Genomic DNA, 21,217 nt, shown 5'->3' with positions numbered 1-21,217 from the left:
TGTTAGAAAATCTGCTAGAGTAACTAAATCACAAACCCCAATTTGATACAAATCGCTGGAAGATGATACAAAAGACAGTGGTAGCTTCCGAAAATTCTCAAAACACACGTTTATTTGCCTTGATATACAATGAAATTCAAGGGTGATGTATACTTTGGCTGAACTGTGAACACAAACGTTGATTTCCTACGAATTAAATTCCATGTCTAATACACCTGTACCACTAACTTATCAAAATATAATTTTCTAAGCATCCTGAAATTCTAAAAATAACCTATTTCTCAGGTAATTGTTCAATGAAATTAGAGAAAGATTGTTCTTAACGAGGATAGGCCTATTGATCTGAAAAATTTTAAAAGAGTATAATTCAGTTTAAGCCTACAATTGACGATAACAATACTAGTTTAGCGTGGCACTCACGAATGTTCGAAATTTCATAATATATCACAATACAAACGGGTATTGGTAAAATCAATGAAAGATTACGGAGAAGTAGCGACGCGAACAGGAAATTACACGAATATAGGACTTTAAATCGACACACGATCTTGTACAGGCGGTCTCACACAAGATAAAATTCCTTTTTATATTTAAATGGAAGTGCACATTGCACGGATTTTTCATTTAGCAGATTCTGTGTACATTTCTACACTGGCGGCCGAAGAAGAACACTGCAGCTTAAGTTATAGATACTGCTATTCAAGAAGGTTAGAATCCTTGGTGCTATACGACAGACATCACTGTCAAAGGGAGTGGAGTACAGTGTATTGATTTATGATGTTTGCGTTTCATGGATAGGAATGTTGGTGATTCCCTGATTGAGTCATTAAAAGTGAGGAAGTTGCGCAATTTGGTTGCTGGCTATGGTGTGCAGCCTCGCTCTAAAAGTTGTATTTTATTAACTCCAGAAGTGAGTGTTGTAAATGTTAACAGGTTTTAACTCACTCCCATAGGCAGTGTATTGGCTGTACTGTGCTGTAACAGGGAGAAAAAATGTATGTAGAAACGTGTTAACGCCTCAGTATATTGGTTTTTGCAGTATTTGCCTATTTCATTATTAGAAAAAAATGTCTGCAGGCCACTGAGGCGTTAAGATACGACCAAGGTGGCATTAGGATACATTTTGACAGCAACTGTTTCTGGGAGTGGATAGCACAGAACATTGTCAACTGATTTATTATTTTCTCGCAGTTTTTCTGTATTTACCCTTCGTTCTGAACATATGCATTGGAAGTCATTTGTAGATTTTGTTAGCCTTAATAGAAACATTTCTGTTTCTTATTATTCCTGACAATCTCCAAATGTGTTTGGAAAAGTGATAGAGGACAGCATATTAGGAAAATTTTGCGCAAAAGTCGGTTCGGTCATTGCTAATGCACAACATCAAACCTCCTTTTGAATAGTCGCTATATAAGTTTTCTCATATACATAGTTTACATTAACAGCCAGTAGCATTTTTTAAGGTACTGACGTTCGTAAAATTGATACAGAGAGTAAAAACATTCTGCTCTGTTTGAGTTATAGTTTTTTTAGTCATGTAATTGGAATTTTTACAAGGGACAGGGAATTCAGTGAATGAAAATACTTTAGCAGGTCTCGCGTAAAGTGTTTTCATTAGAGGAAATCGACTAATAAGCCACTGTCAACCAGGATCCTCCTGCACCCATCTGTGTTAGGAAAAACATTTCTGTAAAAGTTCTTCACTATGTGTGCATTGCCTCATTGGATTTTGTGCTTACAATTCATCACCGCTCAGACTGAAGATGTCCATAGATACTGCACTAGAAGGAGAAATGTTACCCTTATTATAAGATAGACATTACTCTCGGCATAGAGAGATTTTCATTTTTCCTATAAGGTTCTTACCAAAGTGATTAAAAGTTTCACAAACTAGAGCTCCCTTAGTTTTACTGAATATCCTGAATAAGTTATTTGTTGTTCTGAAAACTTATTTGTTGTGCAAGCCAAGTCAGTAACAACACTCTTTGGGTCAACCAAAGCATTCGATTCCACCCGTTGGCTTTGACCTGTGATGTAAGGCTGTTGTGGTGTGTGACATCACGACAGCCCGAGGTTTTGTTTGTGAGTGTTGCGTGTTTGTAGGTGTCATGTTGATGCAGTCGGTGGTGCTCTCTGGTGGTGTGTTTGGGGGTTTTGTGTTAGTGCTGTGGGTTTAGTTTGCGCTTGTGGTGTGTTTGTAGGTGGCATTTTGCTGTGGTCTGTGGTGCTATCTGGTGGTGGTTGTGGGTCGCGTGTTGTGTGTAGTATTGGGTTCATTTGAGTGGCAGACATTGACTGGTATTGTCATGGTGCTGACTGTGTGTCTAGTGGAATATTTTGCAGTAAGTTGATGGTGTGTGCCTAAGTTACTGTAGTGTCGTTTTCGGTTCGCTATATGTGAATTCTTTATATTAGTGTTATGTCTTTGTTAGGTATGGATATGACCCAGAAGATCAATAGTTTTGGGGCTTAGGGGCGACACTCCCTTGTCGCTTATAAAGATCCTCCAACTTTTCGGTATTTTGGCAGAATTCGTGCCGTGTTCGTTGGGTGGAGAACCTATGAGGCCTACCAAAGTTCTGACCTCTCGGAACAGGGACAGACATGTGGAGATGTCGGAGGGATAACGTATGGCACTCCATATGTCAAGGTTCTTGGTTCGAGAACTCTAGGTTGGGCATGTGTGAGATTGTGTAGATGAGTTATCATTTTTGTTATCAATCCTCTCACAGTTTCTGTGCGCATGAGGTGGGTGTGAGTGAGCGAGTGGTGCTTTACTGGTATTCTTTTTGTTGTAGGTTTGTTCTGAATGTGTTAAATATAGGGGTAAGTTGGGTGGGCCTGGGGTAGTTGTAAAGATTGATTAGTCGCAGTTTGGGAGGGGTAAGCCTGTGGTTGGTTTATGGGTGGGGGCGGGGGGCTGTGGTATCAGGGGCTGGGTCTTCCAAATGTGTTTCTAATGTTGTTGAGTTTTGTACAAAAAGGGAGTTAGTGGATTTGATTCAGGAATATGTAGAAGAGGGTAGTACGGTAGTAGTTTCAGATGGGTTTTCTTCTTATAGTGGGTTGGGTCAGGAGAGGTACCAGCATTTAGTAGTTAAACACAGTATTGAATTTTATTTGGTTGTGTGTGTGTGTGTGTGTGTGTGTGTGTGTGTGTGTGTGTTGACCTAGAGAGCAGTGCCAGAGCTTATTTGTTTATTTTTTTGTCTGTTTAGATTGGTAGTTTGTTGTTCTATACAGATCAAGGGAAGTATTAGATTCCAATTCTGTTGTGTTGTGTGTTTTGAGGTAGTATTGATTGTGGACGTGGTTGTAGTTTTGAGTTTCATGATTTGGTATTGGTAGTTTCTGTTGACTTAGATAGGTCAAGGGAAGTGTTAGATTCCAGTGGATATTTTGGGAAGGTTGTGGTCATTTTATGGTTTTTGTCGTTTGGTTTAGTGGCATGTGCTTATTTCTAGTTCCTCCCCACCCAAAAACCCCAATTTCCCCTGCTTGCCCCGTTAGTTTCATTATATTTTTGGAGGAATATGTGTTTGATGGTTTTTCGATCTATTTTTGTGTTTTTTGTCATGTATAAGTAATGACGTCATAGTCGCAATATGGGAGCTGTGAATGGTCGTTACCACCATATTGGTGACGTCATTGGTTGAAGCAGATGGGTGGAATCGGACATTTCCCTTAACTCCATTCATTTACTAATATGTACCACTAATTCACAGTTAGTTGAAGATAGGTTAAATCATTTTATGCTATTGATATGAAAATGTCTAGTTTGGAAACAATCACTAAACGGGATACAGAGGAATGTTAAATATAAATCATCTGGTTTGACCAATGACACTGGAAACATTCGAAAAACGCCGTAAACAATATGGCAACAATAATCTAATGCTGTTGGAGATTTTTTTCCCAAATGGGCTAAGCCACAATCAGTTTGTCAGTACAACCAGTTTGTTTAGTATCACATTTGTTGACTTCACCAGCTCGCAACCAAACTGACACCTTTCAACCTAACCTATACCTCGGGCAAATATATCATGTATTTATAGAATGTGAGACCACACATCAAACAAGTTTAAGATCAACCATCTCCCTCTGTGATCTTGGTATGATATTATGCCAAAATTCTCTTGTGGGGAAAAACGAGGAGGAGCAAGCTTATCAGAAGCAGTTGCTGTTAAAAAGTATAGTCAGATTTTGTTTCTAGTCATTTTTCATAAATTTTATTCCCCTGAAGTGTCATTACTTTTGGCCCTTTCATTGCAAAGAAAGTGCACTTTCTAATTGTAAATGCTGTTATGGTCTTTTGTTTGTGTTTCAAATATTATTTTATTTCTGCAAACTAGTTATGAATACCTGAGTGACACTTTGACTGTTAGTTGTCAAATTGAGTACCATTATCACTTAGAACCAGATACCTTTTGACAAGTGATGTAGTCTGTGCTATTTTCTGCCTGCTCTTCAGTAGTAAATGGGTCTTGCTTTTATTATTTGCTGTGCACTACTCAACAATATTTTTTTGTTTCTGTGTAGTCCACTTGTGCTGTCGATAAAAGCGATGGGGCTAGAATAGTTCTTAATCCTCAGTTGGTACAGTGAAAAGACCAAAGTTACACAACTTTGTTTGTAACAGTGCCCTCTTTGGCATGTCAAATTCTTGATTCTTGTCATTTGTTCACGCTTCTAATTTCTATTGGATCTGTACTTAGAATAAAAAGAGTTCTTACATTGACACTGATCAGAGACTGGAGCCAAGATTCACAGAAATAAATTTACAAACTAGGGATTTATAATGTGATTAGCTTTGGACACTGATATGTTTTGACCTCCAAAAATAAATCCGTGGTAATTGTCATTGACTGGTTGTGTTGAAGACTGGAATGTCTAAGAAAAATACCTAGGATGGATTGATTATTGTTGAAAATAGACAAAAATAATCTAGATCCCTTATACACCCCTTCTTAAAATTAACAGCTCGGTTTGATATTATTAACAAGTAGCCTTACTTTGTATAGTTTCTTGGATCAGTCTAATGTAAATTATTTTCCTTCAAAATTAGCTGGGTGTCTGGGAGCTGCAAATATAGTGTTATATAGTTAGATACAAAATGTCGCATATCCATAACAGTGATCTCCCCTTCCCCTTCCATTTTATTTTGTAAAGCTGAGATAATTGTAAGATTGTTAAGTCTACCATAGTTCAGGTACCAAACATTTATTTACCTGGGTAGCAGAATAAATTCTTGCTGAACAGTTGGCTGCTAATACCTATTCCATTCAAGAATTAGCTTGACATTAGTAGTTCATGTAGCATAAAAGAAAAAATTAGTTCCATTGTTAAACTAAATGATCTGTATTTTGGCTTGTTACAAAATATCCCATCAGGCGTGTAAATAATACGAAAACCATACAGTGCACCATAGCCAGTAAAATAATTTTACTGTTAGAAAGCAACAACAGTTATATAAAAGTAGAAGAAATTCTGTGTTCATTGCTCTTTTGTTCTCACTGCTACATAAAGGCCTCCATGACTTTTCCATGCATTGTGACCTTCAGCTATATGCATGCACGTTTCTGCAGCAATTTTTGGAGTATTTTGTGCAATACTAACATCCATTTGTAAAAGTAGATATTGACAATGACCTCTAATTAAATACTTAAGGTGGCACTATGTGGATAAGGCAATTGAAAAACTCAGTTCTGTACTTTAAAATCTCTCATTATTTTTATGAGGCTCTCACATGCCCAATATTTATTGCACAATAGTACTGTATTGAAGTATTCTGCGGAAGTGTGGGGCTAAGACAAGCACAATATTTATACCCATAGGTAAAATCTCTGCCTTAGTGAACATCATGGTGCTTGATGATGTGGAACTCACACGTATTGCAAAACACTAACAGGTTATGCAGAATGGGCCAAATAAGTGTGAAAAGCTTCCAGTAAACATTCAGTATTCCCTGCAGGCGTAAACCACAATAATTATTTATAAATTAAACAAGTGAACTGAACAATTTATAGAGTACATGTACAGTCTCCTGTAGATTTCTGTGCTGTAACAGACGTGACAGCTGTTGCAATGAAAAACAAAAGGAAGAACCATCTATGGTCACAGAGAATCTGATTTCAATTTGCCAGTTCTAGTAACTGCTTCTTGTCTTGAATGACACCATAATTTTAGTTGCATCTGCTCTTGCAGAGAGTAAGGTATTTGACCTTTCCTAAATAATTGGAATTTCATTTCTCAGAATACTGCATGGTGCTTAAATATACACCTTCCAGCAAACTCCCTGTCTTACCATTTACTTATTTCAATTGTTTGCAGAAATTCATTCGGAACAAATTGAATTTATCTTGGTCTTGGCAGGAACTGCTGTCTATTGAGCAGTACTACCCTTCCACAGTACAATATATAGAGTGAGCTTCATTATTTTTAAAGCGCCGGCAGTTTCCTTCAATATATTGTGCATACCATCAATACCTTTGGAGAAAAGAGAGCCACTTGTATGAATATCAAGAGCTCAGATGGAAACCCAGTTCTAAGCAAAGAGGAAAAGCAGAATGGTGGAAGGAGTATGTACAGGGTGTATACAATATTATTGAGGACAATATTATGGAAATGGAAGAGGATGTAGATGAAGATGAAATGGGACATACGATACTGCGTGAAGAGTTTAACAGAGCACTGAAAGACCTGAGTTGAAACAAGGTCCCGGGAGTAGACAACGTTCCATTAGAACTACTGGCAGCCTTGGGGGAGCCAGTCCTGACAAAACTCTACCATCTGGTGAGCAAGATGTACGAGTCAGGCGAAATACTGTCAGACTTCAAGAAGAATATAATACTTTCAATCCCAAAGAAAGCAGGTATTGACAGATGCAAAAATTACCGAACTATCAGTTTAATAAGTCACAGCTGCAAAACACTAACGCAAGTTCTTTACAGACGAATGGAAAAACTGGTAAAAGCCGACCTCGGGGAAGATCAGTTTGGATTCCGTAGAAATGTTGGAACACGTGAGGCAATACTGACCTTAAGACTTATCTTAGAAGAAAGATTAAGGAAAGGCAAACCTACGTTTCTAGCATTTGTAGACTTAGAGAAAGCATTTGACAATGTTGACTGGAATTCTCTCTTTCAAATTCTTAAGGTGGCAGGGGTAAAATACAGGGAGCGAAAGGCTATTTACAATTTGTACAGAAACCGGATGACAGTTAAGAGAGTCGAGGGACATGAAAGGGAAGCAGTGGTTGGGAAGGATGAGAGACAGGGTTGTAGCCTCTCCCCGATGTTATTTAATCTGTATATTGAGCAAGCAGGAAAGGAAACAAAACAAAAATTTGGAGTAGGTTTTAAAATTCATGGAGAAGAAATAAAAACTTGGAGGTTCGGCAATGACATTGTAATTCTGTCAGAGACAGCAAACAACTTGGAAGAGCAGTTCAATGGAATGGACAGTGTCTTGAAAGGAGGATATAAGATGAACATCAACAAAAGCTAAACAAGGATAATGGAATGTAATCGAATTAAGTCGGGTGATGCCGAGGGAATTAGATTAGGAAATGAGACACTTAAAGTAGTAAATGAGTTTTGCTATTTGGGGAGCAAAATAACTGATGATGGTCGAAGTAGAGAGGATATAAAGTGTAGACAGGCAATGGGAAGGAAAGCGTTTTTGAAGAAGAGAAATTTGTTAAAATTGTGTATAGATTTAAATGTCAAGAAGTCGTTTCTGAAAGTATTTGTATGGAGTGTAGCCATGTATGGAAGTGAAACATGGAGGATAAATAGTTTGGACAAGAAGAGAATAGAAGCTTTCGAAATGTGGTGCTACAGAAGAATGTTGAAGATTAGGTGGGTAGATCACGCAACTAATGAGGATGTATTGAATAGGATTGGGGAGAAGAGAAGTTTGTGGCACAACTTGACTAGAAGAAGGGATCGGTTGGTAGGACATGTCCTGACGCATCAAGGGATCACAAATTTAGCATTGGAGGGTAGCGTGGAGGGTAAAAATCATAGAGGGAGACCAAGAGATGAATACACTAAGCAGATTCAGAAGGATGTAGGTTGCGGTAGGTACTAGGAGATGGAGGAGCTTGCACAGGATAGATTGGCATGGCAGAGCTGCATCAAACCAGTCTCAGGACTGAAGACCACGACAACACCACCATCATTACCACTCTGATGGTCAATATTATATTATAGTATTCAATATTATGCAATAAATATTGAGTGTTTTAGGGCCACTTCACCTGCAGACTGGATTGCTATCATACTTTGCATACTTTCACTTAGTAATGCATTGTGGTATAACAAGAGTCACAAAATAAAAGGGAAAAAGGGGAGTTTTATATGACTTGCCGTGTGTGTGTGTGTGTGTGTGTGTGTGTGTGTGTGTGTGTGTGTGTGTGTGTGTGTGTGTGTGTGTTAGTTTTCATTATTCATAATTATGTCTTATATCTAGTCTGCCCTTCAGAGGGCTTGAGTGTTTTGTTATTGTGGCTAGCGAACACAGGTCTGCAAGCTATTGCAGCACCACCGTCTTTCCTTGTGCTGCAATCTCCCATCTTAGACTGTCATTACTTCCTGTATTTTCAAACTCATTTTGACAGTTCATGAGGGTGGCCATATTATTTCTCTAGGTTGTTCTTTCTTTGTTTACACCTTTCTCCTTATAATAATTTTCATCATGGCTGGAAGTAATTTTGGTTCCATTTTAGGATTGACCTCAATTTTTCTAAATTTTTGCTGTTATGTGAACCAGTTGGGAAGCTTACCTTATAAAAAAAACCCTAGCTTAACTATGGTTTAAAAGATCCTCTACTCTCAATAACCAGGCAAACACAAATACCTATCTATAAAGTGCGCCAGCCACAAATAACATTTTTGTGTTTCATTCCATTGTTGTACATTTGGGATAAAATAAACAGTGAAATAGGAGAGAAAAAAAAATTACAATATGTGCAAGAAAAGTCTCAGATTCTGAACTAGCAGCACATTTCCACCATGAAACACTTGTCTGAGATAATTAGCACTTATAGACAGCGACTCTTAAATGTGTACAAAGGATGCCATGTGACCACACACTGTGCCTGCGAGAGGGTTAAAACTAATGTGGTAGCTAGTCAATAGTGTTTGGATCATCATCTACCCTCTTTATAAAACCCTGTGAAAACGCAGAGCAGTCCTGGTGCCAGTGTGTTAGCTCCCGATGCATGTCAAGGAGTAGTGGCTATCAGATTGGAGATTCCTGGACTCCAGTCAGTGGCCTTGATGCTTGACAACTTTTGGTGCTGCTATATGGTACCCTGGGGGGAGCCCATGATCAGAGTAGGTGGTATCAGGGTAGATGTTTCACAGATGAAACAAGTCAAATTAACCCAAAATAATATTCGTGGTGACTCAGCAGTCTCAGTGGGTAGAGATAAATACAGAAACTTATAAAGTCATTCATTCCTATCCCTAGGCACACCAGGGGTGAGAAACAACCACAGAGGAACTGAGCTTCCAAAGTCCCTCAATATCTACATCGACATCTACATCTGTCCTTTGCAAACTACTGTGAAATGCATGGCAAAGGGTATATCCCATTGTACCAGTTATTACGGTTTCTTCTCATTCCATTCATGTATGGAGCAAGGGGAGAATGGTGATTTGAATGCCTTCATTCATGCTGCAATTATTGTAATATTGTCCTCACAATCCCTATGCAGTGATATGGAGGGGGTTGTAGTGTATTCCTAGAGTCGTTACTTAAAACCAGTTCTTGAAACTTTAATGGACTTTATCTGGATAGTTTACATCTATCTTAGTCTTCCAGTTCAGTTCCTTCAGTAGCTCTCTGACACTCTCTCGTGGATCAAACAAGCCTGATGATGATTCGTGCTGCCCTTCTCTGTATACATTCATTTTCCCCTGTTGTTTCTGTTTGGTATGGGTCAGACACACTTGAGCAATGTAGTAAGACCAGTTGCACAAGTGATTTTTAAGACACTCGTTTGTTGACTGACTGCACTTCCCCAGTATTATACAGATAAACTGAAGTATGTCACCTGTTTTAACTACCACTGAACCTATGTGACCATTCCATTTCATATCCATTAAAGTGTTACACCAGATATTTGTAAGAGTTGGCCAATTCCCACAGTGATGCATTGCTATTCTGGTCATAAGATACTTCATTTTTTATTTTTTGAAGTGCAAAATTTTACACTTCTGAACATTTGAAGCCAGTTGCCAATCTTTGCATCACTTTGAAATCTTATCCAGATCTGACTGAATATTTATGCAGCTTCTTTCAGACAGTACTTCATTATAGAGAACTGTATCATCTGCAAAAAGTTTCAGATTAATTTTAGTATTGTCTGCAAGGTCATTAATATACGTAAACAGCAAGCCTCTCAAGACACCTTCATGAGACACGTCAGAAGTTACTTCTACCTCTGACGATGACTCGCTATCCAAGATAACGTGCTGCATACTCCCTACTGAAAGGCCCTCAGGCTAGTCACAAATGTCACTTGATACCCCATATGATCGTACTTCTGACAGTAATTATAGGTGTGGTGCTGAATAAAATGCTTTTTGGAAATTGAAAGACCAAGTGATGTGGTGCAGTAGTTAGCTCACTGGACTCGTATTTGGGTGGACAGCTGTTCAAACATGTGTCCGGCCATCCTGATTTAGGTTTTCTGTGATTTCCCTAGATTGCTTCAGGCAAATGCTGGAATGGTTTCTTTGAAAGGACATGGCTCATTTCCTTCTCCATCATTCACCAATTTGAGCTTTTGCTCTGCTTCTAATGACCTCGCTGTCGATGTGATGTTAAACACTGCTCTCCTCTTCCTCGGAAAGCATGAATATTGCATCTGCGTGGCTGCCTGGATCCAAAGCTTTCGCCGGCCGCGGTGGTCTCACGGTTAAGGCGCTCAGTCCGGAGCCGCGCGACTGCTACGGTCGCAGGTTCGAATCCTGCCTCGGTTGTGGATGTGTGTGATGTCCTTCGGTTAGTTAGGTTTAAGTAGTTCTAAGTTCTAGGGGACTGATGACCTCAGATGTTGAGTCCCATAGTGCTCAGAGCCATCCAAAGCTTTCAGTATGTCGTGAGGAAAGTGCGAGTTGGGCTTCACGTGATCAATGTTTTCGGAATTCATGCTGGTTGGCATGAAGCAGGTTGTTCTGCTCAGATATCTCATTATGTTTGAGCTCAGAATACTTTCCAAGATTCTACAGCAAATTGTCAATGGTTTTGGATGGTAATTTTGTGGATCATTCCTACTACCCTTCTATTAGGAGGATGTAACCTCTGCTTTTTTCGAAGAACTGGGCATGGTTTTGTGTTCAGAGAAACTTTGATAGATCATGGTAAAGACGGGCTAACTCAGCTGCAAATTCAGTATATAATCTGACAGGGATTCCATTGGGCCCTGGGGGCTTTGTTCAATTTCAATGATTTCAGCTGTTTCTCAACACCACTGACAGTAATACTTATTTCATTCATCTTTTGGGTAATATGAGGATTAAATTGGGGCTATTCTCCTTGGTTTTCCTTCACAAAGGAACAGTTGAAAACAGAGTTAAGCATTTCAGCTTTTACTTTGCTATCGTCTGAATTATTTAATGAATTCTTTATAAACAAACAGAGCAAGCATCAATGTAGAAAATTACCCAGGTAAGGTAAATATCTTTAACAGCGAGCAATTTGAAGTGAATTTTTCAGTACATTTACCAAAACGATTGTAAAAGATACAGAAAATATGATACTATAAATAAAGAGTAGAACATCGTCAGGATTGGATGGGATAACAACAAAAGTGTTACAAACGGTCTCGAAAATAATTGCACAGCAACTCTCTGCAATAGTTAATCAGTTCCTTCAAGAACGCCATTATCCAGACACACTAAACTATGCAGTAGTCCAGCCACTACTGAAAAGAAGCATAAAAGAACATATGGGAAACTATCACCCAATGTCTTGTCTTCCATCACTATCAATGTTTGAAAAGGTAGTCACCATACACATTCAATATTTCATAGAAAAATTTAAAATCCCAAAAAATCAGTATCGATTTCAAAAAAGGCAAAATCACAATATTTGCTATAAACCATTTTGTAGGTAAAATTATCTCGTCTCCAGACAACTCGCTGCATGCCACAGGAATTTTTTGTGACCTATCAATGGCCTTTGAAGTGTGGACACCTTATTACACTGTATCCTGGAAAATTATGATATTTGGGTCATTCTGTTAGAATGGTTTAAGTCCTACACCCAACTGAAGACAGTGGTTATATCAACATGGAGAGGAACTTATATTTCAAAATGTTCCCATCATTTCACTAAGAGTATCCCAAGGTTCTGTCGTAGGTCCTATTCTGTTTGTTTTACGTTGACAAACTACCTTTTAATATTAAGTGTCACTCAGTGTTATTTGCAGATGACACATCTGTAAGATTTGCAGGAAGCTAGTTGTGTGAAATTCGTAGGAATGCAACAAAGATAAAAATCTATCATGCGGCTCATGTATACAGTACCTTGCAAATAAATTAAATAGCCTAGCATTTGCAATGAGCATATTGTACAATGCTACAGTATGGGCATAAGAAAAGTAGTATATCACAGCTACTTCGTGTCAGTAATAAGGTATGGAATTGTATTTTGGGCCAAGTCAAACTATATGTGTCAATTAAATTAAGACTTCAGAAAACCAACATAGAAATTTATACAATGTAGGGCGAAGAACATCTAAGTATATTAACTATATTATGAAAAGGAAAGTTGCCACCCACCATATATCGGAGATGCTGAGTCGCAGGTAGGCACAGCAAAATGACTGTCACAAATAAAGCTTTCGCCCCATCAGGCCTTTGTAAAAGAATAAAGCTTCACATGCATGTGCTGGTGCAAATGCAACTCACACACACATTTTAATATGCCCTCACTACACTTCTATGAGCTGAATATTTTTGTACATAGTTACTCTGAGTTAGTTGTCAACATGATTACACAACCAGAAATCAAAATAATTTTATGCTGTGAATCTTGCAAGAATTGTCTTGAAGACAACTTGCAAGACTTCTTAAGACATCTGAACTCCCTCCACGATCAAATAAAGTTCACAGTGGAAATTGAAAAGGAGGGATGCCTTCCATTCTTGGATGTTTTGGTTCGGCGCAGAGAGGATGGCACTTTGGGACATGAAGTGTATAGGAAGCCGATGCATACCGATCTGTATTTATGTGCAAATAGCTGCCACCATCCTGCCCACACAATGAGTGTTCTCTGAACTTTGACTCACAGAGCGCATATTATTTCTGACGAAAGCAGTCTGCAAGGTGAACTTTCCCACTTACAAAGAGTGTTTGAAGACAATGGGTACTCTCCACAACCAATACAGAGGGCACTAAAAATGAAACCGAAAGAGGCCGCAAAGAAGGCAGAAGAAGATGAAGAAACCTTTAAATCGATGGCCTTCCTGCCATATGTGGGTAGCCTCTCATCAAAAATAGGACGCATTCTCGGCAGACACAAAGTAAGTGATTCTTCTTCCTCCATCCAAGACAGCTGCACTCGTGGACTCTGTCAAAGATGATTTGCTGCTCCGAAAATCTGGAGTTTACAAAATTCCATGTGAATGTGCCCTTTCTTACATTGGACAAACAACTCGTACTGTCCAAGAAAGATGTACAGAACACCGGAGGTACACAAGACTTTTACGACCTAACAAGTCTGCAGTGGCAGAGCACTGTATTGGTAATGGTCACAGTATGTTGTATGACAACGTCCAAATTCTGGCAACTACATCATTCTTTTGGGACTCGATAGTGAAGGAGGCAATTGAAATTCGCTTGACGACTAATCTAATTAATTGAGATAGTGGTTTCAATCTTGATAAATTATGGAATCTGGCACTTGCTGTAATAAACTCGCAAAGACGTCGTCACAGTGCAGCTCACAATGATATATTGATATGCCAACACAAATCAATTGTGCAGTCATAGATACAACTCACACATTATGCACGTCTCTGCCACCGACCAACATCTCTGGCGCGTTTGCATCTGTGGCCGCATGCGCAGTCGCGCGGTACAACAGTATAAAGGGACGAAGCGAGCACTGAAGTGGCAGTCTTGTGGCTCACTCTGAAGATGGCTGAACGTTATACAGCCGAAATATTAGAAGAAGGAGATTTCTTGCGGCTGCACACCCGAAACTTAATGGAACAATAATTTTATGCTGTCCACCCACCACATAAAACTGTGTGCTCAAACTCGACAGTATATGGGTATGAAAATTTATTAAAAAGTGAAAGAAAGAGAATGGCTCAGCCTAAATTTAGAAACACCTTATATGAGAAACTAATTCAGGAATGTTACTATTCAGTAGAAGAATTCATGAATGATGACCTAAAAATTTGAGCAGGAGAGAGCATTGTCAGTTTTTAAAAGTTTGTTACTGTCTAAGAAAATTTTTGAGTGCCTTAATGATATTACAAGAAAAATTGTAAACCAGCTTTTGTGTTTTGACAAGTTAACATAAAGTTATTGACTTGAAATTGTATGTTATGAGACAATAATCTTCTATTCTGTTCTATTCCTCAATTTCAGTTCCTGCCTCATTCACCAGGGACTGGACACTAACTTTGGTGTCACTAACAGCGTTTACATACGACCAATATTTCTTTGGATTTTGTGAAATATCATTTGGCAATGGTAGTCATCGAAGGCACCATGCATTACTCTTGACAGGCAAATGCGTTTTGTTTAGCATCTCTCTGTCTATAGTCCTATGGTTTGTTTTACACCTATTGTTTAGTACTGTTTCTTTATGGTACTATGTAGGGTCCCTCACATTATGAACTGTTCTACTGGGTACACATATATCCAGTGTGTGGTCTTAAAGCTCGAGCCATAGTTGCTCTACATGCTCCTGACCTGTGCTGAAAGTTTGAAGTTCGTCATTGAGATATGAAACTACTGATTTTTTATCTAGTTTTCTGAACATATATATTTCTGCTTGTTTTAGTTGTTCATCACTGAACTGTGTTGTGGTCATTATACCAGTTTCAATATAAACAGCCTCAAAGAGGTCAGATCTGTTTGTTGCCATTAGATCCAATACATTTTCATGAGTGAGGTTCAGAACTATCTGTTAGAGCCAGTTTTTAGAGAAAGCATTTCAGAGGATGTCTTATCATGCACACTACCAGCAAAACTGTGGTTTCCCCAATTGATTGTTGGGTGATTTAAGTCTCCACTATTGATTGCAGTATGATTGGGGAATTAACATAGAAGTGAACTGTGGTTTTTTCTAAAGTTTTTGGTTACATCAGGATATGAGTCTGGCGAAGGGTGCCTTACATGGTGCATCATGTCTATTGTGCATTGAGATCTTTAGCCCACTTTCTCGTCGTGGCATTGCAGGCCCGCTCATCCTTCCTCTTGAGTGACGATACCTTCCCAGGTGCATTTTTGTCCAGCCACTATGCAGTATTGTTTTCTGCACCAACTAGAACCATGGAATTCTTTACACCACATATCCAGCCCAGTAGCCAGTTGGTTGTTGCGGGGCCTCCATGTACCCTTTCGGTTGTAGCCCCCTGACAACACAGGGATCGCTCTACCGATGCCTGTGCCGTTAACTCCCCATGAATGCCATGGAGTAGATGCTCATCTTCCTTAGGCATCGGGACTGACGGCAATGGCTGTCCTGCCAGGTGGCCCTTGCTGAGGATGGATGGCACCCGCTAGGAGGCCCACCTGGTTGGAGTGTATGGCATCAGGGCGGATGACATGCCACACAGTGTAGTACGTCATCTCTTGCTGGTGGTCTCCCACCAGTAGTCTATAAGTGGGCAAAGTCTTAACTTCAATGGTAAGAACTATGACCGCAAATTTTTCCCCTCCCTGGCCAGACTGTGGGAGGAACACCAGGCTAAGGACGGCACTGAAGCTTATTCACCTCGATACCTGGTATGTACGAGAGTTAATGGGTAATCTTTCATGTCCATGAAGCCTCAGTTTTTTGTGGAGGATTTGGAGGACAAGTTTGGGGAGGTGTAGGGCTTGTCCAAAATGCACTCTGAGTCAGTCTTGATATAAACAGCATCCTCTGTCCAGTCACAGGCATTACTCACTTGCGACAATTTGGAGGATGTTTCTGTTACCATCACATCCCATAAGAGTTTAAATATTGTCCAGGGTGTTAGATTTCACAGGGACCTTCTTTCACAGTCTGATGACGAGCTGCGCACCAGTTTAGAGCGACGATGTGTTCATTTCGTCTGGCGCGTACATTGGGGTCCGAGGGATAATCAGGTTGCCACTAGTGCCTTCATCTTGGCCTTCAAGGGTGACACATTGCCCAAGAAGATCAAGGTGCTGGTCTACCACTGTGATGTTAAGCCATATATCCCTTCCCTGATGCGGTGCTTTTAAGTGCTGGAAGTTTGGCCATATGTCTTCTCACTGTACTTCCAGTGTCACATGTTGTGTGTCAACTGTGGAGAGCGTCATTCACCTTGCTTGCCAGAGTGCAGGATTGTACAGAAAAAGAGGAAAATCATATAATATAAGATGCTGGACCGATTGACGTACACTGAGACTAAGAGGAAATTTGAGTGCCTACGTTCTGTGGCAATGACCACCTCTTATGCCGCCGCTACATGACAGTTGTCGCCCTATCAGTTCCTCACATTCCTGTCGCTTCTCAGAACCACAAGACTGCACTTGCCCCCTTAATGGTTGGGAGCCACTACCCTCCCTGTTGTTCTCGCACTACACCACCAACTTCAGGAGCAACACCCCCACCCCAACCATCAAGGATATCAGTCTCCACTTCTGAGCCGGAGAAGAGTAAGTCATCTTCAGCTTCTCTCGCTAGGAAGGGGTCCCTCCCTTCCCACGTTTCTTCTAGTGCAAAAGATGACACCCGCTAGTGGCTGAAGAGCCCAAAAGCAGCTGGTCTTAGGGATTCACACTCATCCTTAGTCCTGGAGACTGAGCCAGTGAAGTCCTCCCAGCCAGGGAAACCCAAGGAGCAGCGAGAGAAGTCCAAAAAGAAAACCCCTAAGGCCAAGGAAATTGCGGTGACACCCACACCACCTCTACCTACAAGCTCTGCTTATGCAGATGAGGTGGAGATTCTGGCATATGCTGAGGACCTAGATCTCACTGGACCCTCAGACAATGGATATAGACTGCTAGGGCAAAAAGTCAGTGGCAGCAGGTGACCCTGAGGAGTAAATTGGTTTACATGCCTTCCCAGCCTCATGATGACATCATCCTCCACTGGAATTGTGGCAGTTTTCCCACCACCTGGCTGAGCTACGGCAACTGTTAATTTTTACACCTGCTTTCTGCATTGCCCTCCAGGAAACCTGGTTCCCAGCAATGTGGACCCCTATCCCTCCCAGCTATAAGAGATACTACAGGAACCGTAGCGACTATAATAGTGTGTCAGGTGGAGTTTACATTTATGTCCTAAACTCAGTCTGTAGTGAAACTGTGCCCCTTCAAACCCCTTTTGGAGCTGTGGCTGTCAGAATAAGGACAACACAGGAAATAACTGTCTCCAATGTATATCTTCCTCCAGATGGTGCAGTATTTCTGAATGTATTAACTGCAATGATTGATCAACTCCATAAACCTTTACTACTTTTGGGAGATTTTAATGTCCATAACCCCTTGTGGAGTGGCACCGTGCTTACTGGCCGAGGCAGAGATGTCGAAACTCTGTCTCGGTTCGACCTGAGCATCCTAAATACTGGTACTCTACACATTTCAGTGTGGCACATGGTAGGTACTTGGCCATTGATTTATCAGTTTGCAGCCCCAGACTTCTCCCATCTACCCACTCGAGAGCACATGACGACCTGTGTGGTAGTGACCCCTTCCCCATCTTCCTGTCACTGCCCCAGTGTCAGGCCCAAGGACGCCTGCCCAGATGGGCTTTAAACAAGGTGGACTGGGAAACTTTCATCTCTGCTGTCACCGTTGAATCTCCCCCACACAGTAACATCGATATGATGGTTGAGCAGGTGACTACAACAATACCGTCCCTGGAGCACCCCATAGCCTTTAAACGGCTCTATGCGTGCGTTCGCCAACTTATGAAATGACTGAAGCAGGAGTGTTGGTTGAGATACGTCTCGACCATTGGGTGCCATACGTCACCTTTCCAAGTCTGGGCAAAGCTCCAACATGTTTTCGGGTACCAACCCCAACAGGCTTTCTCAGTGTTAACATAAATGGCATGTTATCTACTGATGCAAATGTGATTGCTTAGCACTTTGCCGAGCACTTTGCCGAGCACTTTGCCAAGCACTTTGCCGAGCACTCTCAGATGGCAGCTGGAAGTGAAAGTCCTCTCATTTACTACACTTCACAGTGAATCTTACAAAGCCCGATGTACAGAGTGGGAGCTCCTCAGTGCCCTTGCACATTGCCCCAACACAGCTCCTGGGCCAGATCGGATCCACAGTCAGATGGTTAAACATCTCTCATCTGACCACAAGCTACATCAACTCTGTCATCTTCAACCTGATCTAGTGTGGTGGCGTCTTTCCATCACAATGGTGGGAAAGAACCATCATTCCGGTGCTCAAACCTGGTAAAAACCCGCTTGATGTGGATAGCTATCGGCCCATCGGCCTCACCAACATTCTTTGCAAGCTGCTTTAATGTATGGTGTGTTGGCGGTTGGGTTGGGTCTGGTCCTGACGTCACGTGGCCTACTGGATCCATGTCAGGGCAGCTTCTGCAAGGGTCGCTCTACCACTGATAATCTTCTGTCCCTCGAGTCTGCCATCCGAACAGCCTTTTCCAGATGGCAACACCTGGTTGCCGTCTTTTTTTGACTTACGAAAAGTGTAAGTCACCACCTTGCCACATTATACGAGTGGGGTCTCAGAGACCTGCTCCTGATTTTTATCCAAAACTGACTGTCGCTCTGTACTTTCCGCGTCTAAGCTGGTGCCTCCCATAGTTTCCCCCATGAGAATGGCGTCCTGTAGGGCTCTGTATTGGGTATCTCTATATTTTTAGTGGCCATTAATGGTCTAGCAGCAGCTGTAGGGCCATCTGTCTCTCCTTCTCTGCATGCAGACGACATCTGCTGCATTTCGTACTGCTCCACCGATACTGGTATTGCTGAGTGGCCCCTGCAGGAAGCCATTTCCAAGGCACAATCATGGGCTCTAGCCCACGATTTCCAGTTTTCGGCCGCAAAGTTGTGTATTTAGACTTCTGTCAGCATTGTACCGTTCATCCAGAACCAGAACTTTACCTTAATGATGATCCACTCACTGTATCGGAGACACATCGATTCTTAGGGATGGTTTTCGATGCCTGATTGACTTGGCTTCCTCACCTTTGTCAGTTTAAGTGGAAGTGCTGGCAGCACCTCAATGCCCTCTGCTGCCTGAGCAACACCAACTGGGGTGCAGCTTGCTCTAAACTGCTGCAGCTCTACAGAGCCCTTGTTCAATCCCGCCTTGACTACGGTAGTCTGGTTTATGGTTTAGTGGCACCCTCAGATTTGGGTTTACTCGACCCAATGCACCATTGTGGCGTTCGTCTAGCGACAGGAGCTTTTAGGATGAGTCAAGTGACTGGCTTTCTTGTGGAGGCTGGAGTCCCTCCATTGCAGGTTAGGCATGCACAACTGTTGGCCAGTTACATTGCACATGTTCGTAGTTCTCCTGGGCATTCGAATCACCGTCTCCTTTTCCCAACCACAGCGGTTCATCTCCCGCATCAGCGGCCCAGGTCAGGGCTTCCAATTGCAGTTTGTGTCCGATTCATTCTTTCTGAACTGGAGTCCTTACCTTTACCACCTATACTTGAGGTCCATTCACATACACCTCCATGGTGTACACCTAGGCCGCGACTTCACCTGGATCTTTCACATGGCCCTAAGGACTCGGTTAACCCCATGGCTCTCCACTGCCACTTCCTCTTGATTCTTGACATGTACCGAGACCACGAAGTGGTTTAATCCAACGGCTCGATGGCTGATGCTCATGTCAGTTTTGCGTATGTCCTTGGAGGACATATTGAACAGCATTCCTTGCCCGATGGCTGCAGTGTTGTCATGGTCGAGCTGGTGGCTATGTCTTGTGCTCTTGAGCACATCCGTTCATGCCTTGGGGAGTTGTTTGTTCTGTTTAATGACTACTTGAGCAGCCTACAAGCTATTGACCAGTGCTACCCTCATCATCGTTCGGTAGCATCCATCCAGGAGTTCATCTTTGCCCTGGAACGGTCCAGTCGTTCAGTGGTGTTTGTCTGGACCCAAAGTCACGTCAGAATCCCAGGCAACGAAGTTGCTGACAGGCTACGTGGAAAACGCTTATGGAGTTCAGCTTCTCTGCAACTAACCTGCATTCAGTACTACGCCTCAAGGTTTTGCAGCTTTGGGAGACGAAATGGCATAACCTCACCATGCACAACAAACTGTCATTAAGGAGACTAAGAATGTGTGGCAGTCCTCCATGGGGGCCTATCACAGGGACTCTTGGTTTCTGCTGGCTCTGCATTGGCCACACTTGGGTGACACACAGCTACCTTCTGTGACGTGATGATGCACCTCAGTGTTGGTGCGGCGCCCAGCTGACAGTGGTTCATATCTTGGTGAATTGTCCTTCTTTGGCTGCCCTGTGACGGACTCTTCAGTTACCGGACTCCTTGCCATTAATTTTAGCTGACAACGCCTCGGCAACTAATTTAGTTTTACGTTTTATATGTGACGGTGGGTTTTATCATTCTGTAGAAGTTTTAGCGCATGTCATTCGTCCCTTTGTGTTCTGCACACTAATGCTCTTAGGATGGATGTTTTAATATGTCGCAGAGTGCCTGGCTTTTTCTTTTTATTCTTGTGGTCAGCCGGCCATGGTCATCTGCTCTCTTGGTTTTACCCCTTCTACCTGTTTCTTGCTTATCTCTGAGGTTTTCTTTTCCTGTTTTGTCCATAGTAGTGTTGGTTGTCCTTCTGTCATTCTTCTATTTTTTCCTTTCTCCTGTTATTGTGCAGTATGTCTCCTTTCTTTTCTTCTTTCTATTGTGTAATTGTTTTACCGGGAATAAGGGCTGATGAACTCTCAGTTTGGTCCACTCCTCCCCTCCCTCCCTCCCGCCCCCGCCCCTTCCCCCCATTCCCGTTTAACCAACCTACAGGTTTCTGCAAAACAGGTGAAGTGAGTCCCACTGGCTCA

The 21,217-nt window shown here is 41.6% G+C and overlaps 1 protein-coding gene across 3 annotated transcripts in view; it reads left to right on the top strand.

Moving 5' to 3' along the window:
- The first annotated feature begins 701 nt into the window (after window positions 1-701).
- The window catches only part of LOC126284212 (protein argonaute-2-like), a 210,182-nt gene continuing 189,666 nt past the window's right edge, over window positions 702-21,217 (top strand). Inside the window, exon 1 of one of the 3 annotated variants that reach the window (XM_049982981.1) lies at window positions 702-832. The gene's annotated coding sequence lies outside the window, so the exon portion shown is untranslated. Of the gene's footprint in view, window positions 996-21,217 lie in introns of all 3 variants that reach the window. The other 2 variants (XM_049982980.1, XM_049982979.1) reach the window with 2 other exon arrangements.

This window comes from Schistocerca gregaria, chromosome 8 (assembly GCF_023897955.1).
Source record: "Schistocerca gregaria isolate iqSchGreg1 chromosome 8, iqSchGreg1.2, whole genome shotgun sequence".
NCBI classification, from domain to species: Eukaryota; Metazoa; Arthropoda; class Insecta; order Orthoptera; family Acrididae; genus Schistocerca; species Schistocerca gregaria.
Note: the sequence above shows the minus strand (reverse complement) of the source record. Positions and strands in the feature narration are given on the sequence as shown.